The sequence below is a fragment of the Falco biarmicus genome, chromosome 6 (genome assembly GCF_023638135.1).
Source record: "Falco biarmicus isolate bFalBia1 chromosome 6, bFalBia1.pri, whole genome shotgun sequence".
NCBI classification, from domain to species: Eukaryota; Metazoa; Chordata; class Aves; order Falconiformes; family Falconidae; genus Falco; species Falco biarmicus.
This window is the reverse complement of record NC_079293.1, coordinates 85,358,207-85,383,899: the sequence shown is the minus strand read 5'-3', so window position 1 is coordinate 85,383,899 and position 25,693 is coordinate 85,358,207.

Below are 25,693 nucleotides of genomic sequence, written 5' to 3'. Positions count from 1 at the left end.
CTGTGTACTGTCAGCAGTGAAGCCTGTTGCCTGCAGACTCAAAATGTAAAACAATATTTTGAGGCATAGTAAAATATTGTGACCACTTTCTGAAGGTCTCTATTGGTCTTCGGGTCCAAGATTTCACTGAAGAACAAGCAACGCCCTATTATTGTTTCAGTCTTGGAGGAAAATGATTTGACTTCTTGATCAGTGCTTTGTAAGGAAGAATCTTTTTGCAAAACACTATCTGTTTAAACAGGAAATGGCAGAATCAAATCCTAAAAGTCTGAGCTCCTTGCACAGTTATTGTCTAAACGACATGACCGACTTTGGGATTTATGGGACTTGTACTATTACAAAAATTAAAAGGAAATAGATTTTATAAATCTATTAGAAGAATGTTGGCATGGCACATTTGAGATGAATTTGGCTAAAAAGATGGACCTTGAATTACCTTCATAGTTCAAACTCCCAAGGTGACAAATTCCAAAAACAAAGATTGCACACTGAAATAATCTAGCCTCCAGTCACAGGACCTGCACAGAAACAATATTAGGTCTCTCCTACCTGATGCCAGCCACTGCATCAAAACAGGTAATGCTTTCCAACGTCTCACAGAAAAAACACACAGCTAAAATTGCTACTGGTTTATGTGGAAAATAAATACTCTTTAACGTATAGGAGCATGCATTAAACCAGGAACCAGGGAATAAAAATGTTCCACCTGATATTTTTTAGTCTGCAACAGTGGTACATTCTGCATAATTAACTCATCCCAGTTATCTCCAAAGGAATATCAGCCAAACCCATGTGCCTAATTAAATCATCTGTAGTTCCTATGCAACACTTCTCCAGGAACTGGAATTTGAAATCAGGATTTTTGTTTCCTTGTAATCTACAGTTGAATAAAAATGAACAGGCTTGTACCCACATAAATAAATACACACTATGTGCCTGTAGATCTTGGTCATTAAAAAGGCAGTAACTTTCAGCTTGAATGTTTAAGCCATACTGGAAATGACTTCATAGCAGCACAGGATAGAAATTTGGAAGTATGACAGGATTTCACAGTTACCTGTTTTTTAGTTCTTGGAGATTTCCATAATTTTAATATTGAGCACAAAGAAACAATACATTGTGGTCTTTCTTTCTATATATGAAAAATAGGTGTAATCTGTGATGATGAACCAAGCAGAGGATGTACATTTCATATTTTAGAAGAGGCCAAGAGTTACAGAAGATAAGAATTTTTTTTTAAATATTGACAAACTTTTGTTGCCAAGAAAGCAAGCTGCCTTCTGTATCACCAGAAGCAGGCATTTATCAGTCAACTTCTTCTTTCCTTAGATAAGCAAAAATTCCATTAACTCCAAGACTGGGATTTTGCCATTGTGTTTATAGAGGACAAAAGGAGCTAAGTCCCATTGGCTAATGTTACCGTAATATATGTAGTGAAAAATAGCAATTAATTTTGAGCAATCAGAAATTTAATACAATATGAAAAATAATGAGAAAAAATTGTTAAGATCTGTACAGATGTATGCTGAGAGTATGCTTCAAGAATTTAATTGTTATAATAATTTTGGCTTAGAAACTGTAGCAAACTTACCTGAAGATCCCCAAGAAATTACATTTCTATTGACAGATTTGTGCTGTCAGCTGGAAAATGATACAAGTTCTTCACACCAGAAGTGACACAGTCTTCTTTTAAGTAGAAAACAAAATCAGTTTTAATAGAGGAATTTATACTGATTTGTCTAATTATAATGAAGCTAACATGATTGTGTCACTGCATTAAAATCAGTATCAACAAGAACACTTGGCCTTAGAATCCCAAGTACACCTAACTGTTAATGTTCATTAAGTAAGGAAGAAATGAGGTAAATGAGGTAACCTTTTATAAACTCGTGAAGTTATGAAAAAAATCTATGTCTGATCTTCACAACTTGATCTACTTATAGCCATTTAACAGCTTTTAGTTCAAACTAAAGAAAAGAAAAAAATTGGAAACTGTTTATTTATGATCACACTACTTCCTCTGCGAAATTCCTGCCTGAAGTAGTTCTACCTGTACAGTACATATGTATAGATATCCCACTTTCTTAATACACAAGTGGAGCAAATAGTTTGGCCATTCCTTAGACTAGTAAGTCTTTTCTTTAGCATTTATTTTCCTTTTCTTTGTGGTAAAATCCTATTTTGTTATGACACTTTGCCAGTATTTCCGTTATAAAGACCCTGGTTAGGGCGTGTTACGTTTCAAAACATTTGTGGGGTTTGGAGAAACGTCTTATTACACACATGACTTTGAACAGTTCACAGTCATCACATGTTGCAAAAGTTCCAATACTTAAATTTTGGGTTTTTAAGTGGCATGTGAGGTTATTTGTCAAATACAGAGCTGATATAATGGCACTTGGTTCAATAGAATTACACTTACTATAAATATGGCTCATTTGTTTTATTGTTCAATAATAATATAGATAGCCTCTAAAAAAATTATTGTACCTTATCACTTTCATTTGAGTCACAGATCTAAGATGTCTAAATTTTTGTGTACTTAGCTCAAGATAACTTCTCCCTAATTCTCCAGAGATGCTGAAAACTGTAACTCAATTCAAAATCCATGGGCTTTCAGTCTGTAAGTCTTAAGCTGGATATTCCACAACTGCGGCATTGAAAATCTTATTGCTACTTTTTGAAAATTTGATCCTAACTTTCAGGTTTTTGCTTGCGTTGCAAGTTTTTGCGAGGGGATAGACACATAGTATAAGCAATAGAAGGAATAAGGAAGGCAACTTGGAACAAGCGAACTCTAAAATAATAGAAGCTCTGCTCAGGGGAAGAAATAATTGCTTTCATGTTAAATGTGCTCTTGTTCTGTGTCACAAGGCTAAACTGACACAGCATACACAAGGGAAAAAGCTAATTTAGGTCACTTTGGAGGTATTTATTTTCCTACAGCTGTAATTTTATTAGAATGTTGGGAGCTCCCATTGAAGGTTATGAAGTTAATCTATTATGTCCATTTGTTCTGAAGATAGAAAAAGACCTTAAAAAATAATAGTTTAAACTTATTTAGCAGATTGTCCTGTTCCACCTCTTGCGAGAGCCTTTGTTTGAGCATTTTATTTAAAACAAATGAGAGAATGAAAATGATAGTACATAAATGAAACAACAGGAAAAAACAAACAGTGGTTCCTTTGTGGCTATATCAAGTGGAGAATCCATTAATATAGAGCAGTTATTAGCTGATCATAGTTCCTCAGCCTCCTGATATCATTGAAGCAAACAATTAAATCTTAGCTGTATTTTCTTCTCTTTCCAACACCTAGAACTGTACTTGAGTTTTGAATGTTTTTTCTGTGTTTCATTGGAACAAGTTTCTGATCTGCATAACAGTCTTAGAGAGATTTGTACATACATTACAGCACTTATGAACTTAGAAGGAAACTTTTAAACTATCTTTGGATACATGTGGTTTTACAAATATCTTAAACCCCAAGGTATTGCAGACACCTTCAAAGAGTAAAGCATTAATTCCTAGATGTATAAGTAGCTGTTATCATGAAAGATTTAGTCAATTTGAATATAAGAGGTATGTTGTTTTCACTACAGCAGTCAGCAGGATTGCCCAGAAATTTCTGCTGTTTGCCCGTTTCTTTCAGCGTTTGAGCAAAACAGGGACGCTGAAGTTGAAAGTATTTAAATGAAAGTATTTATGTGAAAGGTAACAGTTTTATATGAAAGGTAACAGGATCAGGCTGGTTATAGACAGCCACCAATGCCAGATTGATTCTTGTCGGATCTGACCTTCCCATGGAGCATCTGACATTGGTGCATGTTACTTCTACTTCTGAACGGAGCTACTATGCTTTTATGGGTCTTTCTGCCATTGGTGTAGTGTGATTCTTCATATTGACAAGGTATTGGAGTCTGCATCTCTCTGTGATCCATATTGTTTTGCATAACTTGCTGGGAAGGCAGCACATCATCTGGTTTTATATATCCCAAACTGGATGTTCTGGGGAGGCAGATATCCTGAAAGACGAAACCATGTCCTCATGATCAAAGATTGTAAGTCTCTGCAAGGGTACTGTGTATAAGAACTGAGAGTGCAGATGGATGAGCAAGCAGCTGCAGCAAGGGTGAATACCATCTTTGTTCCTGCCACCTGCTATGCCAATTTAGAAATAAATCTGTAAACACACCTACAAAGCATAAGAGATTTCTTTGAATATCTGAATGTAACAATTGCTAAATGCTTTACTTACTCCTGATGGCTAAAAAAGGTCATATTATATTTGACGATCTGGCAGCTGAGTTATGTAAGAAAGCACAAGGGTCTGTGGTGTTCAGGCACCATCAAGTTAGATTCTTTTCTCACAGAAACTTCGTAAATTGTGAAACCACTGTTTTGATTTGGGCTACCTCTGACTGCCAACTGCATAACCGTAAAAGCAACCTCATTCTCTGATTGCATAGCTCAGGCCCAATGCTATATCCTGCAGGCAGGCTTGTTCCTCAGTTGATCTTAAGGTTCTATGGCAACAGATGACTTCTGCTGCTGTGTGCAGTGAATGTAGAAACTGCCCAATCATCTCTTTATTAGCATGTACACAAATAAATTACAGAGACTCAAAAATACCACTGCTAATGACAGCATCAATTTTTCCTATACAGGCACAGTAATGTTATAGGAAAGTCTTGGAGGTCAGATGCTGTGGATGTTCTGAGTTCTGCCTGATGTGAATACCAGCAATGTGGAAGTTCTGTTGGCCCAACGACGGGGTATCTGTTGTGCAAGAAAAATGCTGCCAAAAGCATTTATCTTCTTAAACAGAGGATTGATGCTGCAAAGACCTTGGCTAGAAGTGACAGGGGGTACATGGGAGTTCCTCTGCCGCTCCAATGGTACTGTTCCAGTCACATCCATTCCGCAGAGAGTGGACTGGAAACACTGTACCAGATACACTAAAGGGCTCAGAGTGACTCCTTAGTGGAATACAGGAGTTAAGGAAGTTGATAGACTGTAAAGCTTCTATTCAAAATGTTTTACCTATGTTCATATCTGTTCTCGATAAATATTTACTAGAGGCTGAAAAGTGTCAGACTAAATGTCAAGTCAAGAATATTTAGGGCTCTTTTATATTTCACTTCTGTCTGCCTTCCCTCATTTTTCTCTTGTTCCTATGTCCTTTATGAAACTACACTTTGGGATTCGTAATTGTTTTTTCTTTTAATGATAGCTGCCATTAATTTGAGCTGAACTTTTGAAGAGTAGTAGGCATAAGGAAACATACTTTTCTATATTGCAGCTTTAGTGATATAATAAACTACTTGTTTGCATAAACGTGATTTTTTAAATGAGATTTTCCCACTAATTGCTATAGAATACAGCAGAATTTGCTTAAGAAGTATTAATGAAAATAGTAAAATTAACAGCTCTAAGCCTTTGATACGAGAAGTGTTTCAGGAATGTTTCAGTGCTTCTTGGATATTATTTAATAGAGCATTATAAACTATAACTGAACAGTATATAAACAGTATTATTGGACTATATTACATACGCTGGGCACATTCCATAGGCTGTGTCTCTTTCAAACTGTACTAGAGTTTTCCTAAAAAGCATTTACACTGTGAATGTGCTACTTCCTTGTTAACTCAGAAAAGGTTTATCTCCAGTCAAACAACACGTATTCTAGGGCTATTTGAATGTTACCCTGTTCTAACAAATCCTGTTTAAACAGTAATTCCTTGGATCTAGGCATGCAACTTGATTCTGCGGTTGAAAACCACTAGAATATAAAATTATTTTGGATTTGAAAGTAATATGACTAATTGGTGTTATTCTAAGTCACTTAACAATATTTTAACTAACATGATTTACAGTTAATACTCATGTTGTGTGTCAAGAGGCCCCACACTGAAACTGGACCCTTTTGTGTAGATGTTATTTGCTGTCAAAAAATTGTTCACTTCCTCTCTGCAAGCAATGAGGATGAGATGATTTTTTTTTCCCCTTAGGATTAAATTCAGTCTGCATGAAAAATGTCTTAGGTACTACTTAAGTCTTTTACAGTTCTACAAACAAAGCTTACCTGTGGTATGTAGGTCTAGCTCTATGTGCTATAACTCCTCACAGCCAGAATTTCACACCTAAAATGTGACTTTCACAAAAGGCAAAACTTTTATATAAGCAAGCATCCAGTCAATAGAAAGATTCAGTTAGGTAGCTGATAAGCCGTATCTATGCTGTGACTTCTGCTTGGAGCAAAGGAGTAAAAAAAGCTCTGGTTAACTGCAAATTGTCAGAACCAGAGGGTCTGTTTTTTGCCATTGGCACACTTGAGTGCTTTCCTATTTTAATATGGGCTGGTTTAGCTTTTGCATGAATGTGACCTGTATTCTAGAATGTGATGTTGTAGTAACAGTTATAACAGCTCGGCATGATGGTAGGACTGTCTTGGATTGGGATTGCAGCACAGTGAATCAGAATGGCTTTAGGTTAATATAAACACATGCTTTGGAAATAAAGTAACTAATAAGTTAGTCTTAAAAAGCTTGCAAATTGGTGTGTCTTATTAACTAAGATACCCAGCAACAGACAAATGCCAATTCTAGCTTGTAGACCAATATATTCTCTGCACATATAATTTGTCTGGAGAGAGAAGTGCCCTGCAGAGGAAAGCGGTAGCATTGTTAACATGAATGGACAAATCCCTGATTTGTATTGGGGGTTAGAGTAATATCCAAAGCTTTAAGTTCACAGAAAATTAATTCCTGTGATAAGCTAACACTGAATGTTTTGTTAAAAAAACCATAAACGGCTACTTTAAAATGTCTACTATAATATTAGAGGAAATAGGGAGGATTTCTTCAGTGTGTGGTTCCAGTGAGGAAAATAAGATATTGAAATTACAAGTCATTCTTACTACTAGAAAAATTAAACAAAATAGCCATGAGTGCACTCCACCAGTGTAACAGTCAGAGTGGAGAGAGCTGGAGACAGCTTCACAATAATAGTTACAGTAGTGGCAGAAACCCCTAACTACTTAAAAGTGGTATGTCATTGCCTCATGAAAAACATTGCATGAGGTAATTGTCTGTGAAAGTAGACTCCATGAACTTGGCAGTCCCCTCTAGTGCCAAGGACATTTTTTCTTTCTTTTAGCATACAATTCCTGCTTTTAAGTGGACTCAAATTTTTAGCAAAGTACCTTATGTCACCATACACTCCCTCATATTGTGGGCTAAACAAAGGCAAAGGGAGCAGAGTACTATGTATTGCCTCAGCTTGTGCTAGACCATGTGAAAATGCCACATATTTTATTCATCAGCCATATTTTGTCATGCTTTCATAGGAATGGAAGAACAAGATTGTTAGGATTAAACTATTTACTGGTATAGGCACTTCTGGGTAATGGTAATTCTCCTCATCCACATTCAAGTGAACAGAATACATCTTATTAGCTACACTTGTTTCAGACTTTATGTGCTGGGATGGCTTTGATGAGACTATTCAATTCCTGTCTTGGATAGGAATTCTCTTACCATAAATGCTGGCCAGAAATCAGTCCAAGACTGCCCAGCCATCATTTTGATAATCAGTACCATTTGATGTGGTGTCAGAGAGGAAATCTATGTCCATTACTAGTCCCTGGATTTACCAAGTCTCCTGACAAATATCTCTTGAAAACCAGATAGAATTGGTTATTGTCTTCCAAGGACTGGTGGTATCCCAGAAGTTTATCATGCATGCTTTAGCTGTTGTACATCCACTCACAAAGAGCATGATGCCTTTGAGAGAATCTTGGCAGCATTTTTTGTCTTGAAGAGTCCTATGGGCCCATATGCTGGAAACAGTTTATTTCCTATTTGGACAGAATAATTTCTGGTAGGGTACTGGCACTTCTTTCCTGAAAGAACAAGGCCTATAAAGATGCTCAATGTAAGATGTGGTATTTTTTTCTTTTAAAACTGAGCAATTACCTGTGTAGGATTCAGATTAACAACAACCAAACCCAGAAAAAACAACTGTGTAAGAGGAAGATATTTTCAGTGAATCACATTAAGACAGTCAAAATACAGGACTAAGCGTAAGGAAGAGACGCCTGTTCCTGATCTTAGTTGTTCCATCTGATCTAGGGAACAGCATTTAAATAGTCATTGCTGTGGATTCAGTCTGTAGAACCTTTATCTGTGAAGGATATAGGTTTTTATTATTTCAACTTACCATAACACTTTTGGTATTTTAGATGGAATAAAATCTAAAAATAAGAAACCTACTTTCCTTGCATCATGTATTTGCTGTTTGAACAGTCAATTTTATCATACATATTCTCTTGCTTTGATCAGCAGCAATGACTATATTATTTCTATTTGACATCTTTTTCCTTATTCTTATTGAAAAAGTGTTGTTTTCAGATATTACATATCCTGAAGTGCGTTCTTCTATTGGCATGTATGTTTACATCTCACTGCGGGTACCAGAAGCTATATCAAATAGACAAAGTTGAAATTTTTTTAAATTACATACTCTGTAGATCTCATTAGAGTGTTTATGGCAAGCTAGTTTAAGCTGAGCTTGCACTTCATTTGCATTTGGTTTATACTGGCATTTGAAGAATAGAGTTCTGCTGGCGGAAAAACTCACAGAAAGTAAATGTTAACACTACATGAGGAATATTTGCAGAATGTTTAAATTTGTAAAAGCTGATGTTTTAGCTGCTTCAAATGTTCATTCAGTTGAGAAACAGTGAACTACTGACATATAATATTTATGCAGTATATTACAGGTTTTGAATATTTGTGACCAATTCCCTGTGGAAAAAGTATTCAAATACAGAGTAAACATGAAAAATATGTGATCGGTTCTGAAGAATCTGGAAATAAGAGAAAAAATCAATATCTTGCAAATTAGTCTTTCAACTCGCAAAGTAAAAGAAGTGGATCTCCTCTCCAAAGGCTATTTTATTTTGTAAACCTCTGTGAATCACCAGGATTAAGAAAAAGTTGGATTAGAATTTTATGTCAGAACAAAGGCTGAGTATGAGCTGATCAGCAAGGTGCTGCAGTACAGCATTGCTCCTTGCTATTCTCCTCTTGTTTCAGCCTTCTGTTGTGCTACATTCTTCGACATTGCAATGCACAATTGTTTGGCAGTTTGACTAAGAATTAGAAAGGAACTACTTTGCATAATCACTAGTTTCACATAAACTACAGCTTACCCCAGAGGTGACCTCTTCTAGAAAGCTAATTTTCCTTCATTTTCTCAATGTACAGTCAGGCTTCATAGTAAAGAAACTGCAGCATTGAAAATGAGAAGGTTTTGTGTAAGTAGAGGTGATGATAATGACTATTTAAAAAGAATGTGCTTTCTGTCATATCACACAAAGCTCTAGCAAGCCTCTTGATCAGTTTGTCCAGCACTATCTTACCTGTTTTTGACAAAAATATAATTTCTTTACTAGTTCATCCCAACTGGGTTGACAATTATCACTTTATTCTGTTCTTTTTTGTGTGTTGCAAAGAGCTGGAATAATGAAAGAATTTCTGCCTGTCAAATAGTCTTTTATTCTTTATTTGCAAAACTTCCAGTAATGGCAGTTACAGTGATGGTGGGAAGCAATAAGATTTTTTTTTAATTAATATTTCAGTTTTTAGCGAAGTATGGCTTAGAGGTCCTCATCTGCCTTCAGCCATGCTAACTGAAGGAATTGAGACTTGCGTGCACACATTTGTGGGTGATTTTGGTAAAAAATAAATAGATCCTTACTGAAATGCTTTTCAGAAACATAAATCTTACCATTGCATGAATGCTGCTACTGTCACTGGAGTGCCTGATAAATGTGTCAATAAGCCATCTGCTCTCTGTTCTCGGTGTGAATGGCTCAGTGAGCCTAATTTTGCCTTCTGAATAAAACAGGCTGGTCTCCCACTGTTGCCCCCAAATCATCTGTTTTATTGTTCCACCCTTCTCTGCTGACTGAGTCCACAAATTCTTAACAGTTCCCCCATCCTCTCCTGCAGGTAGCACTCATTATCCCACTCAGTCAATCTTTATGTTTCCCATTGAGCCCTGGAGCTAAGCTTGTTTCCCCCTATCAAGAAAAAAGCATTAGTGCCAGGTAAGTCACTCATCGGGTATCTATTCCATGCTCAGTTTCATTTAGTTTCCAGATACCTTGAAAAGATTGATAACACTCATCTGAAGCAGGCTGGTGGGTGGAAAGGATGACATAGTTGCTACTCCTTTTCATCTTTTGGAGTATTATAGTAGTGGATCACTTGATATCAATCATACAGAGTTATGTAGAATATATGGTATTTTCTGTCTCATGCTTGCAAGTAGATAAAACAGGTTTGTGGTATAAACTTGGTGTATAGTCTTATATGCGGTACCTTGTGGGAGGGGAGTAGCTGTTAGATATTTGGAGTTTTAATTACCTATAACTTCATAGCTTGAAAACATCTATTCTGGAAGCTATTGTTTTTGTCTGAATTTACACAATTTAGTTTTTAAAAGTTATATAGATTTCTACAGTTGCACTGATTACATTTTTCATTTGCATGACAAGGTCAGGTACTTCTTTGTAAAATAGTGTTTTACAACAGGCAAGCAGCAAAAGGAAACATCTCTTTTTCTTTAGGTTTTTATTGATCGATTATTTAAGATTCTTAAAGTCTTTGTACAGAAAGCTACATCCTTAGAGGCAAATAATTATATTGTAAGCTGAACTGTATTAGAAGTCCACCAAAAAGCTCATACTCTCAATACTATTTTAATGTGGCATACATTCATCAAATGCTAGTGTCTTTAGATATCACTAATGAATTTTGTTTCCCCAGTGAACCAACTGGAGAAAAATCATTCTCTTCACATGTAGCAGATATTTTACTGGAAAATATACTGCCTACTCTGCACAGCTTCTTGCAGTTACTGTCTCTGCATAAATGTGAAAGCCCACAAAAGAAGATAATGTGATCTAGGAAAGTGATTTCTGCTGAGTAGAGCCTTCCCCTGAGCCACTCCAAGCAACGAGCTGCACGGATTGGTGCTGGTTCTGTGCAGGGCTGGTGTCAGGGCCTCTGCTCCAGTGCAGAGGTGTCAAAATGACCCTGGACACAATCAGACACATCCCAATGGGTTCATTATTCTGGTTTCAGCACCCAGTGTGGACACAACTGAGAGCAAAGAGAAGGAAAAGGCAGCAACCATGCCATGGCACGAGGAGGGCAGTAGCATAGTTGAGGAAATTACAACAGAAATTCTGAGGCTCAAGTAGACTCAGGAAGGATTGGCAGATGTCAGAGGAGGGCTTGGGGACTAGGCAGACCTGGATTCACCTGGTAGTTTTTTCAGTTGAAGCTTGGCTACCAAAGGGATGAGAACCCCTGAACTAGCAGACAGTGTGTCAAAAGATAGAACACGTACAGGCTAACTTGTCCACTTCAGTTTCTCCAGATATAAAATGATGACAGTAATTTTGACTGACTTTTTAAGCACATTGAAAAGTGTACATCAAATGTTTGCATGTCAGCTTCTTCCTTAGACTATGCTTCCCAAATGGGGTACTTAGCTTAATTTCCATGGTGGCTTTCCTTACTTATGTGGAAACAGAACTGAATACTGGAATATTTACAACTAGTTCAGAATGTGGACATCTCAGTTGCCTGATAAAGATGTTAATACATAACCAGATAAGCCACACCTCAGCTTTAGAAAGTGCTCTCCCTCCTGTATTGCTTAAAGTAATCACTGAGGTTTCCTTTAAATTATGCAGTGGCATGAGACTTGTGGAGCATTGATAATTATGAGGAGAATCAGCTATAAAAGGATTGCTCTAAAACGCATATTACAGAATATATTTCTGTGCATCTGTGTGTGCCAGAACTTTCACCTGAGAAAAACGAAATTAATCCATATTTGCATTGGAAGCTGAAGAAATTGCTTTCAGACCAAATTGTTTGCATTTATCAGGACTCACCATGCTCACCTCAGACAAATTCAGAGGGTTTTTCAAGAGTAGCTCAACTATTCTTGCATGGTTCTTATGTGGGGAAAGCCTGGAGAAAGTACAGGCAGAGAAAGAGCAAAAACAGTGTGTAAGGAGAACTGTGAGAAGCAGCTGCCACCAGAGCTTCTAAAGAGTCCTTCCAGTGAGGGGCTCACATGGAGTGTCCAGTCCTCCAGATGGTATTTCTCAGAGCATAACACATGGGTGACCTGCATTCCTTAAAACTTCTTTAGGTAACCTGTAATGTTCAAATGCACATTTTTATGCAAACTAACAAACCGCAGACTGGGAGAAAACACAAACAATGCAATATTTAAAATTTAACAATTTTTCTGATAAATGGAAATTATTATAGCAGTTCACAATAGCCCATATAGTTTTTTCTACTTCAGTTTTAATTACAGTATTACACAGTGAAGCCATAATGCTCAAGGAAGTATGAAAGATACAGCATCAGTGCAGTGGCAGGGGGAGGGCAGAAGCATAATAAGGAAATCTTAATAGAAATCCTGAGGCTTGGATAGACTCAGAAAGGATTGGTAGATGACAGAGGAAAGGACCAGGACTAGGCAGATCTGAATTCACTGAATCGTGGGACACTGGTGGTTTTTTCAGCTTTTTTTCAAGGGGGTGGGTGGTGGGGGGAGTTGGGGGGGGTGGGTGGGGGAGCTTGGGTGTGTGCGTGTGTGTTTGTGGGTGTGTCTGTGTCTCTGTGTCTGTGTCCCTGTGTGTGTGTGTAATTTTCCTGAATAACTTTCCTGCTACTTCCCACTCCTATTTTTAGCAAAGCTTTTAACCAAGGACATAAAGTTAATCAACCCAAAGAATGAATATGGAATTGCTTTAAGAAGAGTCCAAATACTAATATGCATTTGGTTAGCTTTTTTTTTTTTTCTTTGTACTTGGTAACTAGCTAATATAATGTTACAAGAATATTAAAAAATAAAAGCAGAGCATATCAACAAATTTGGCAGTAGTGAGTGCCATACTATTCAACAAAGTGTGGTCAGTCTGTATGGCTTTAATACTCTTAAAGATTTCTAAGCCAGATAATGAGTTGGGAACAGTGTTTTGACTTCCTCGGTACATTTTGCTGTTCCTTTCTGGTCTAGGAGATATTCTAGTGAGCCTTTTCAAAGTGGCTGATTTGAGCTTAGTGCCTGCTGTCTGTTACTTGTGCTGCTTCATTCACAATGTATTGTACAACTACTAGATGTCCACCTTATCATTGCTTAGCTGAACAGCATGGAATTCTAGAAATGAGAAAAAAAAAAGTCTACACATGTGCAATCTCAGTGTTAGGATTTTCAAGAAGACTGAAATCTTCCCTTTGAATGGCTGGGTGTGTAGATATGCCATGGAGCAACAGTTTTAGCTCTGTAGTTAAGGCTGAACTGTGCTCTATTTGATTGTCAAGATTTCCTTCTTTAGATTAGATGTGAAGAAAATTATGTATTACTGTGTAAAACTGCTGCAAACTTTACCTCTTCTCTGAGTAAGTGATGATTTTACAAGGAAAACTGTTTATTAGATTCGTATTTCTTTTTAAAGTATATTTTTGAAGAAACTTAACATATTTTGCTAGGCTTTTTATCATTCCAATTGATTTCATTAGAAACATCCGGTATCTTCAATTTTCTAAATAATTTAAACTCAGTGCAGGGTCACTGGCTGCATTGATAAAGCCTAGGGTTTTTTCCCCTAATTGTTGGTCTTTTTTTGTGATTATTTCTAACTGAAAATATATCCTGCAATAAAACTGATAACATTCTTTTTCACAGTTTCATTTTTCTTTCAAGATCTAGTTCTCCATTTTATTCTTTAGCCATAGCAGTATTTTTGCCCTCAGTTGAAGAACTGCTGGAAATATGTTATGTGCATCAGCTCCACCCAAGTGTTGAGCTGTACAAAAATTTCACAATCTGTGAGACTCCCTTTGAGCCATGAGGTCATTATGAGATATGATAAAAGAAATTATATTTGCAGTGTGCACTGGTAGATGGGCCCAATTATGACGTGTTTTGAATTTGATCCCCTTGGTAAAAATCTATATTTATTTGTAGCAGTTCACGCAGAAGGATCTAGAAGTGCTTTTATTGAGATGACATTTACTGTAGTAGAGGTATTTACACAGTGGAAACAAAGAGAGACAGGCATTATCAATACTAAAGGCGATAGCACTAAGTGAAATATAGCAGCTATTTTGGAGAGCCACTAAATAAGCAGGCAGACAGTAAATGATCCAGTCAAGGCAAGTTTTAAGTTCTTGCAAAAAAAAAGGCCACACATGATTGGAACTTAGCTTGCACTAAACTGACAAGGCATAGGGGATGTAGGTATAGAGACATGAGACAGAATTAGATTGTACTGGAAATATGAGACCATCTCAGGTCATCCTGGTCTTGACCATACAAAGTATAAGCACAGGTAGCTCACGTAGAAGCCTTGGGTAAAAATTGCATGAGAGCGTCCAGTCCCATCATAAGGATGCCGTCCCGAACAGCTGCTGTCTACTGCTGGGAATTACAGTGTAATTTAAAAGTACAGTAGGAGAACACCTAGCTAGCTATTTCTTAACATAGTGAGGAATATTAAAACCACTCTTCAGGAGTTCCATCTATTTTTCATACCTTTGTAGTACCAGTTTATGGTACCAGGTACTCCCTCAAATTATGTACCATTGACCCTGTTGAAAAGCTTTGCAGAACTTTATGGATGAAATACTAAACCTAGGAACTTTGATGTAAGTTGATTGCCATTGATGTTCTTATAAAGAAATGTTCTTACTATTCAGAAAGCTTTTAGTGACCTTATTTGTTGGTTAATGAAGATAAAGGGCTGTTAATTTAGAGCATCTTTTTGGTTGTGAAATTTGTGCATAGATACTGATGAAGTTAGATCGTAGTAATAAGTAAAATGGTAATAAGTCTGTTGTAAGTTTATTGAAAATGATTTGCAAATCCATTTTAATGCATTAGTTGATGTGGTTCAGAACTGCTTACAGTCTGCAGCATAGACCAAATAAAATGTAAAAGGCATAACTGTGTGTTTTGCTCTGTGTGATATTTCTTAACAAAATACCTCCCTATGTTCTAGAAATCTAGTAAAAAGGGACAGGTATTAATTAGGCCTTACAAATACTACTCTTTTCTTCTAAAGATGTTCTTTATAAGACAGTTTTTGCCTGGACCTCCTGACTGCAGTCTGCTAGAAGATCAGAGATAAAATCAAACCAGCTTTTCTTGCAGTATCCTTTAAATGTCAAGAAAGTGGAAGACATATATTTTAGTGTGTACCAGTGAGAAGAGACTGGCTCTGTCTTTTCTGCAACACTCCTTTAAGTAGATGAAGACAGCAATTAAATCTTCCCCTTCATCTTTCATGTACTCAACAAATCCAGTTTTCTCAGCCTCCTTTCACAAGTGATGTGCTCTAACTGCCTAATCACCTTAACACTCTTATACAGAACCCTACTTTTTGTGAGAAAATTGGATAAATTGTTTTTCACACCACCAAATAGCACTTGCAAGAGTTTCCTGCCTTTTTCGGAAGATGTTGAGTAAACCAGATGCATTGGCAATCAAAGAGTGCAAGGTTTCATGATCATAGACCCATGCATTTCTAACTGATGCATGAGCATACTTATGGTTTCTGTAGGAGAAAATAAATTCAGTTCTTAGTGTCTTGTCTAGTTATCTTCATAAAATCCATGATGACATACTTTATCTACATCCAAACTGGAACTCATTTTATGCTAAGTCACCTTTAGAGCCAACTAATAGAAAAGACCTTGAATCAAGGATTTTTTTTACCATATTTACTTACTGTGACCATCACTATGAAAAAAGAGACTTCAAATGATGTAAGTCATGATGCAGAAGCTCTCTTCCCTATAGTTTGGGCAACAAAAAATCAAACACTGTCTGTGTTTTTCTTTGCCAGTGTTGAATTTCCAGTGGAATTCAGGTTAGAACTGATGATGAGGCAGTGACTTACCATTCCTACAAAGATCGGTCTCTTGCTGTCTCACAAACATACAGAGAGAATTAAAATATGTTTTTGAATGTTAAAATCTTTGTATTTTAAAATTAAAAATAAATTGTATAATCATATAATGGTTTGGGCTGGAAGGGACCTTTAAAGGTCACCTAGTCTACCACCACCACCACCACACCACCCCCCCCCCCCCCCATAAAGAGCAGGGAAATCTTCAATTAGATCAGGTCGCTCAGAGACCTGTCCAGCCTGACCTTGAATCTCTCCAGAGATGGGACATCTTACCACCTCTCTGGGCAACCTGTTCCAGTGTTTCACCACTCTCACCATAAAAAATTTCCTTCTTATATCTCATCTGAATCTACCTTCTTTTAGTTTAGAACTGTTACCCCTTGTCCTGTTGCTACAGGCCCTACTCAAAAGTCTGTCCCCATCTTTCTTGTAAGCCTCCTTTAAGTATTGAAAGGCTGCAATAAGGTCTCCCTGGAGAGAGATAAACATCAATATACACAGCAGTAACCCACAGCAATTATTAGTCTCTGTCCTCACCATTTTCACTAAGAAGAATACCAGCATCATATCTGAACCCTTGAGAATCCATGAAATGTAATTAGTATTATGAGCTGCTGCTTCTTCACAAGTAGGAAGTGGCTTGGAAGTCTTATTTGTGTTAAGATGTGTTGCCATTGCCTAACTGCAATATATGCAGGCTTGAATTTGTGATAGAATTTTTACCCTGTGATGTCAGAGTAAGCAAAGCACAGATACACTATCACATCATTCAGATGTGTCATGATGAAGTGTCCACCTTCACCTGTCAGTCTAATGAATGATGGTGAGACCTTGTTTCTCCGTCTCACTGGTAACCAGAGAAGACTATTCAGTGTAGGCAGGAATATTAGAACTATTAGAACTCTTTTCCTGGACTTACCTTTTTGGGCTTTGTAGAGTTCCTTTCCCCATCCCCCCCCCCCCCCCCCCCCCCCCCGTTTTGGCTAGTAAGTCGAGGAAGTAAGAAAATGAAAGCATCAGCCAAAGTTTACTGAGACAAAGCAAGCATTGAGGGTGGGGGGAACAGAACAGGAAGATGGTCTTAGAATCCATCTCTTCTGAGATGTGGAAGGGAAATTTTAATCTAGAATTGTGACTCACTCTGAAGTGATAGTTCATCTAAAGCTCTCCATATATAATGGCTTTTGAGAAGTAAAAGACCCCATTACCTTATAGGCAAGTACAGAAATCTTTCTGAATATATCCTTGACAGAAGGTCATTTTCAGAACAGTGCTTTTTCTCACGTAGCTCTTCTTCAAGGAATGAAGAAATTTTCACTTCAGAGATTTGTGGCCTCAAAATAACCTCAGGGTGATGCAGGAACATTAACACAGGTTTGTATTTTTTTGACTTAGGGAAGAATAACAGCAAAGAGATAATTCTTAGAATCAGTTAGTGGTATAATGTGTCTAATTCACTTCATAAATGTTGATTATTTATTTGTTGTTGCAAAAGCTACAAGTACTTCGTACAGCACTTTTACTTGACATTTTTCTATGGCTTTTAGGGTGGCTATTACTAAAAATGAAAGGCACAAAGGTCAACATAAAATTGTAGATATGCATAATTCTCACCAACCTCTTTATTTAGATTCTTTTTTATGTCTGAAAAGGTTTGGTACATTTACACTCTTTTCTTATCTCAAGTCATGAAACAGATATGCACCTTTGGGTTAAATTCAATTAAAACAGTCATCTTTTCTTTGAAAAGCCAGATGAGCTTTTCTAAGATGATAATGGCATTATAATGAGAAGTACCAGCTTTGCGAGAGAGCACATTAATATCCACATCCTTGATAGCAACTCAGTCAAATTCTTGTAACTTCTTTGTTAGCTAGAGATCTGATCGTGTGAAAGAAAATACATTCTAGAAGAAAAACACAAGAAAATCAGAAAACATTAGTGCTACTTTTTATATGTTGATGCCTAACTGAAGGCACCAAAATCCATGTTTGGGAGCTGAAATATATGATCCAAATGTCAGAGGTGCAGTCCTTTATGTGAGTAAATATGAATGCAAGTGTTTGATTCCCATCTTAATTGCATACATTTGAAAATTTCGTCTAACACTTACAGTCAACTATTCAACCAGTTCTGTATCTGACACTGGATATTCTACAGCACTGCCAATTAAATCATGAAGGTCAGCCAAAATACAGTTTGAGAAGTATCTTAACAATTAATCACAGTGATTTACTTAATTCAGTTCTGCCTTACGCATTTAGGCACTTTGGGAAATTAATAGTTTTGCTGATTGGTGTAATAGAAACTGAAAAAATAGGTATCTTTTATCTTTGGTATGTCTCTGCTAACACTCATTATTTTGTTTAATGCCTATAGATATTTAAATACCACATGGATAAGTAGTCTTGTCTCACATGCACACTGTTTGTCTTATGCTGTCTGCAAAGGTTTATTGAGAATAAATTATGGAAGTAGGGTGGATTTCTATCAGATCAGAATCATATTAGGGAAGTACATTTCTTTTAATAGATACACATATGATGTCTTGTCAGAGACAATTCTGCACAGATGTAGTCCTCTAAAAGACAAGAAGTTTCCATGCTTCAGAAAATGCATGTTAACAACATAAGAGACCTAGTCTCTCAATTAGGTGACCTCAGGATCCTTGCTTTTTCAACACTGCAAAGCAGAGGGGTATCAGGAACAAGTACTGATAAAACAAGAGCTGTGACTGTTACCTCACAACACTCAGCAAAAAGAGGGTTTTTTTGTGACAAGCACTTATATTTAATTACCAGTCAGGTTGCGCTTTCCAGGTCTACCATCCCTGTTGGTGCATTACTCATTTTGTAGCTCCACCTGTGCTCAATTAGGCCTGGATGACCTTGAAGATTCCTAGTACCAAAGCCTCTAGACTTGCAGGGATAAATCAGCTCTAAAAACATTGCTTGTCTGTGCTGAGTAATGCTTGGTTAATAGAAACAAAAGCAGCCAGAGAACTTAAGAATCACAGTAATGGCTATCAGAAAGGCAGTGTCTGCCAATAAATACAAGCACTGCAACTCAAGTTTAAAGTAATGTCTACCTCCTTCTGTCTACCTATTCTTCAAAGCAATAATTGATCAAAGTTGATCATTTGTTGTTAGAAGAGGTTTCAGTAGATGTGCTTTCAGATTGAATTTCCCAATCAGTGGGATTTCCCTGTCTAAGGTACATATAATTTCCTTATTCTTTTTGAATATTTTATGGGGAAAAAGATTTCTTTAAAAGTAAGTTTAGGAGAGTGTGGGCCCTGTTCCACAAAGGATGTGATCAGTTGTGTGGGATAAGTTATCATCCTCATAAGGACAGACTGAATGCTGAATACTATTGAAACAGAATGGTTGAATTTTACACTCACTTAAGCTTTTAGATTTTCTGAGATTATAGAGGCAATGGCTTAGTAGTCCCTCATTGTTAAAAACTTGCATCTTAACAGCAGTCTGAATCTCTCAATTATTTGCTTGTATATTTTGGCTGTTGTTTTGCCTTTCTCCCTCTTTTAGAGTATTTGAGTTTTTAAAGTTTTAAGCCCTGTGTAGATTCTTATAGACTCTTGGTTATATCACCTCTTACTAACAATTTTAAACAAGTTAAATGGACATCTTTACAGTTGTAGGTCTGAAGCAGAATTCCATTCAGTTTTTCACTGGTGCTAATGAAAAGTGTAAGGTACAAAACAACAGAAGTCAAGTCCTGTGAAATGTAAAAATGCCTAGGTATAGTGAGAAACTGACCTTTCAACATTTTTCACTGTTAACTTCCCTTGAAATTTTATCCCTAGTTTGGTAGCTCCATCTGTGTCTTGGTTATGCCTGTACCCATATGTGCTTTTGAACACCTGCGCTTAAGTACAAAGTGGGGTGCCGTCCCAGTGCCCATGAGCTTCTTCTCTGCTCCCAGTATCCACAGAAAGGAAAGGCAGGCACACAGGCCACGCAGGAGTGTCACCGCTCCAGGCGACAGATATGGAGGGTCACAGCACACACCGTGTTTGCTTCCCAAGGGCAAACAGCAGATCCAGCTTGTTTTATTTTCTTGACAGATGATACAAATACCATTAACTGGCAACGGTTGTCCAGTGTGCGTTTTGAAATTGGAGATGACCTTTGATTTTATCACACAGCCATGACTCCACTTTTCAGTCAAGCAGGATGCAACTACTAATTTGAAGTTAATAACACTCAGGACCTTAGTTGATATTGTGGTGAACTAAAGCCAGTTATGGGCAATCTTGGGTCAAAAGCTAAAGAGCCATAGGCTTCTTTATGACTACAGGATTGAAGTAATGAATTTTGCAAGGTTTGCAGAATTAGAATGCAAATATGTGAGGATCATATATTGTGGACAATGTAGTGTGTTTACATAAAAGCGAATATCCTGAAACAAGTAAGTTTTTGCCCAGTTTAAATTGTGATATCAACATGATAATTTGTGCCTTCCAAGGATATTAGAGGGCGGACAGTATCTAGTTTCTCTTTTGAAATTAATATTTATGTGACTGAAGTGTTCCATTTGTATTCTATACTCCATTTTACATAGCTCTACAATCTGTTTTATCACCAGTTAAAATATTTTATATGATTCTCCTGTTTTAGCCACTTTAAAATAAAGCAGCATGACAAAACTCCTGATTTTGATCATTTTCTGTGCTTATCTTCCTTCTTAAAATGTATGCACATGCTATTTAATATCAGTAGACCATAATGTGTCATCAGACTTTAAGCAGAACTTCTGATTGAAATCAATAGGGAGCGTACTTAAACATAGATGACATAATATCACTTGGAGAAACTAGCAAAAAGTTAGACTAGCACATCATATGTGAGTATAATTAGTTTTATGTTAGTATTGCAGTTGTTAAATGTACTGTGGTATGAATGTTAACAATGAAACAGATAATTGGAATTTTATACCTATATTTTGAAAAGCAATTATGAAATGACTATCTCATGTCATGACTGTAAAACTTATAAAGTGCACTAATCAGATAAAGTCAGGAATTGGGGACTCTAGGGTTTTGCAGTTATCACTGTATTCATGCTTTTGCTGTTTTGTTCTTTGAATAAGAAAAGCCTCTCATGAAAATGTGAAGAAGTGATACATAGTTGTACGTATGTCCACATGTATATTCATTGGAAAATATAAATATAAGGTTGGAAGAGGATCAAGGTATTGTGTCATTGATCTTCCCCAGCCTGACATAATTCCTGAATGATTAATCAACCATTTTTGAAATGATAGGGTTTCCTCAACTATGCAATTGTTTAGACTCTGGCTCTCCTATTAGGAGGTTTCTAACACCTATTCTGAGTATTTCTTGCTGTAATTTAAACTGATTATTTCTGTAAATCATATTCAGAGTAAACTTGCAGAATATTTGTTCCTTTCTTTTCTAAAATTGATAAATAGTTTTATATTTGCTCTGTAGACCAAAAAGGCTCATTTCTTTCCGCTATAGCTTGTAGATCATTTTGACACCCTAGATGATACTTTTTTTTCTGCAGTCTTTTCAGTTGTTCTGCATCTTCTGTGCATTATAATGCTCAACACTCAACCTCATAATCCAAGTGGGGCTTTACCAGTGTTAAGAGGAATGGAATCAGTGATTTATGAGTATTACAGACAATAACTGATAATAAATGAACGCAATATTTTTTTTGTTCATGGCATCACATTGCTGTTGACATATGTTCAGTTTCTGAACTACCTTATGTTCAAGGAATGTCATTTACATGGTTTTCCTTCTTCAGAACTTGTGGAATAATATTCAAATAACTGAAGAAGGAAATTATTGGACTGTATTACCTCAGTTGCACTATGTATTTGCATTTCTGCATTAATAATGTATTGCAGAATTACTTTGTTCAAAGTCAGGGTGTCTGTGTCTTTGGATGTGTTCTGAGTATTGCCTTCTCACTTTTTCTTCCTGTCTGTCTCCCTCCCCTCTTCCTAATGCTAGGTATTTACTTTAAAGAACTTTCTAGCATTGTAGTTTTGACCTTAATACAGCTTTTTATTGTTGGAATTTTACATCAAGGCCTCAGTCAGAACTTCAGTAAAGAAGACTTTCAACTGATAGAGAAGTTATTGTTTTAATTGTTTTCCCTAGGCAAAGTCTCTAAATGGATAGATTAGCTACTGGCTGATACAGAAAATGAGGTGTCCTTAAAAGAAAGCAAAGCACTGTCTATCTCAGGAAGGTGTTTGAATCAGAATAATCTATGCCGATTTACCTGATACAGACTAATGCAAGCTGAAAATAATAATCATTGCTCCATGTACAGATGAAGATAAAACTGTGCATAGATTTAAAGTAGCATCGTGTTTTCTACCACTGCAAGTGCTGATAGTCCCTAACCTACAACAGTTTTGGAACAGTAGACAGTTCTTAATTGCATTTATGATGTATGTTGGGAAGCAATAATTTAGCTAGAAAATATCATAGGCAATCTATTGATCTAATCAATGAAGAAAATAGGCATATCTTTGAAATAAACCCAGTTACATTGCGGAAGAACATAGTCTTCCATAGAATCAGAGGCATTGATTTTATCTTCTGCTGTTGCACAACTTGGTGTTCCCAACTTGTCAACAATTAAACACATTTTGTTTAAAACTCAAGGAAAATCAAGCACTATTTGACAAAATAACATAGATAATAATTATAAACACAAATCATCTGAAACGAAATGCAAAATCAAGCTTTCATGAGTCAGGAATATTAGAATACAGATTGCCTAGCCTTGTGCAAAGAGAGTTTGACTTCCAAGCTCCATTCCAGCAATTAATAACATGGCACTTTCACTTGTCTGACCTTGACACTTGTCTGCCTTCGCTAAGAGTGACACAGTGGTTATATCTTAATATTCAGACTTAGCAGGGAGTAGCAGGTCTTTCTGCTTCCTGACTTGCTGATTTTCTTCCTTACAATGGGCTTTCATAAGTCAGCTTATACCACCTGAAATGGAGGCAGTAAGAATCCTGATAACATTGCATATCACTCTCTCCTGCAGTGACAACACCTGTTTACTTTTCCATCCCTGCTGGCACTGTACTTTCCACTTTTAGATGCCATTAAGTCAGCACTCTGTACCAAACCGTTTTGTGAGACTGAACTGGCTCCTCTGTTATATCTGGCAGATCTTCCCTGGTGTAAAGTTTAGATCGAGAGAACGTTTTCCAACTGATCAGACAGTGAGTTGAGAAGTCTTTTTCTTCCCGTACTTAGCATGCTGCATATCTATTCACAACAAAGTGATGAGCTCTATTTGATTGAAGTGTGAGAGGTGAAGATGATGTTGTAGGCCTGCTGAGAAGATTTTAGGGAACTCAGAATTGGAATAAATTCACTAGGAATGGATAAACAAATGCAGAAGGAAAAAGAATTTTCAGAGCTTCAAAAAGCAAAAGTAAATCTTCCTCAAGATTCAGACTGAAGATGGTTAATGATTTCTTTTTTGACTTACACTCTTCTAAAGTACAAAGTATATTTGTAAATATATGTTTTCAATTAATCTTTTATGTTTTCAATTAATCTTTTTCCTTGATTGCCCCCTCTTTGAGGACATGTTTATTTGTGTTCACGAGCCCTAAATGAAATTGTTCATAGTAGTGTCTACATTGTGTGAATGAGCTACTATGCCTGCAAATATACGTGTGCAATCTAGAAGATGCTTTTTGTTTTGCTTGGGTGTCTAAAGAAAAACAGCTCTGAAATTCCTATTGTACCAGAGTCTATAACATCATAACATTTAGGCTCAACAAGAAGTGCCAGATCCTGCACGTGGGTCACAGCAACCCCACACAGTGCTACAGGCTGCAGCAGAGCGGCTGGGAAGCTGCCTGGTGGGAAAAGGTCTGGGGGTGCTGGACGAGAGCCACATGAACATGAACCAGCAGTGTGCCCAGGTGGCCAAGGCAGCCAACAGCATCCTGGCTTGTAGAAGGTATAGTGTGGCCAGCTATAACATCCTGTGTTCAGTTTTGGGCCCCTAGCTACAAGAGGGTCATAGAGGTTCTGGAGCATGCCCAGAGAAGGGCAACAAAGCTGGGAAAGGGTCTAGAGAACAAATCGTACAAGGAGCGGCTGAGGGAACTGGAGGTGTTTCGTCTGGAGAGGAGGAGGCTGAGGGGAGACCTTATTGCTCTCTACAACTGTCTGACAGGGGCTGTAGGCAGGGGGGGTCGGTCTCTTCTCCCGGATAATGAGTGACAGGACAAGAGGAAACGGCCTCAGGTTGCACCAGGGGAGGTTTAGGTTGGGTATTAGGGAAAAAAATCTTCACAGAAAGGGTGGTCAAGCATTGGAACAGGCTGCCCAGGGAGGAGGTGGAATCAACCATCCCTGGAGGTGTTTAAAAAAATGTGTAGATGCAGTGCTTAGTGATGTGGTTTAATGACGGACTTTGGCAGTGTTGGGTTAACAGTTGCACTTGATAATCTCAAAGGTCTTTTCCAACGTAAATGATTCCATGATTCTATTAAATTCCTTACTGCTGCTGTCACCAAAGCACTGTCACCAGCACGGCAGGTATAAGACACTTTCTGGCAGCACTGAAAAGAAGTGGAGGAATTAGATACAGAAATGCAATTTTCTTATCACTGAAACTGATGACAGCACAGCTACATGCCTGGTAAGGAGCAAAGAAGCAAAGAGTTGTCACTTTCAAATTGAATCATGCCACTCTGGACAGAACTTCTGTCTCCAGGAGTATCCGTTTCATTTGTACTCATTGACCTGCAGATTTATTTGATATTAATCTATCTGCCTGACTTAGCTTCTGCTTGAAACTGCACAGGCAAAATCATGTTCCTGGCATCCATCCTAGAAACGTTATTCTCTGGAATTAGAGCATCAGAAACACACTTTCCTAATTTGAATATTACCATGAATAAAATAAACTTCAAATATAAAGTTCTATAGAGTTATGAAACATGAGGTGATCTCCTGAATAGAAATACTGTATATCCATGCTTACTTTATTAACTAATATTTACTGTTCTGTTTCCTGGTTTTACAATGATTCCACTTAGAGTTGCAGTCTTTACAATGAACTCAGAGCTGCACTGAGTGATGTAGTTATTGCACAATTATTTCATAAGATTCCAGAGATCTTCCACTAGGCAAAGAGAGCTTTTGAGCCATATGACTGAACAAACACAAGATAACTGGTTTGTCCATATACCTCCAACTCACAAAACCTCAGTTCAAATTGATGAGCATCTATGGTGGAACTCAGATGTATGAGTTACTAAGTTCAAATATTTTCATTACCATGAATATGGAATTGCAGATATAACAGCGTAAGTATGCTGACATTGTAAAATAACTTTAAGTGGCAAATAAATAAAATATAAGACAATTTTGAAAAGAAATACATTTAGAATTACGTTAATACCTCAGTAAAAATTTTCTATTTATACTACAAATATTTTCTTCCAGTCATAGGGGTATTGCAAATGTTTTGAAGTGGGTTTTGATTGAGCTCAGTTCTTTTTCCTTTCTACAGGTCATCTTTTCTGTTCCCTAAGAATTTAGCTTTTTAAAATCTCTCAGACTTCTTAGTGTTTTTGGCTCCATGGCAAACACTTCCAGCAGTGACCCTTTCCCAAACAAGTATTATTGAAATCCTATCTTT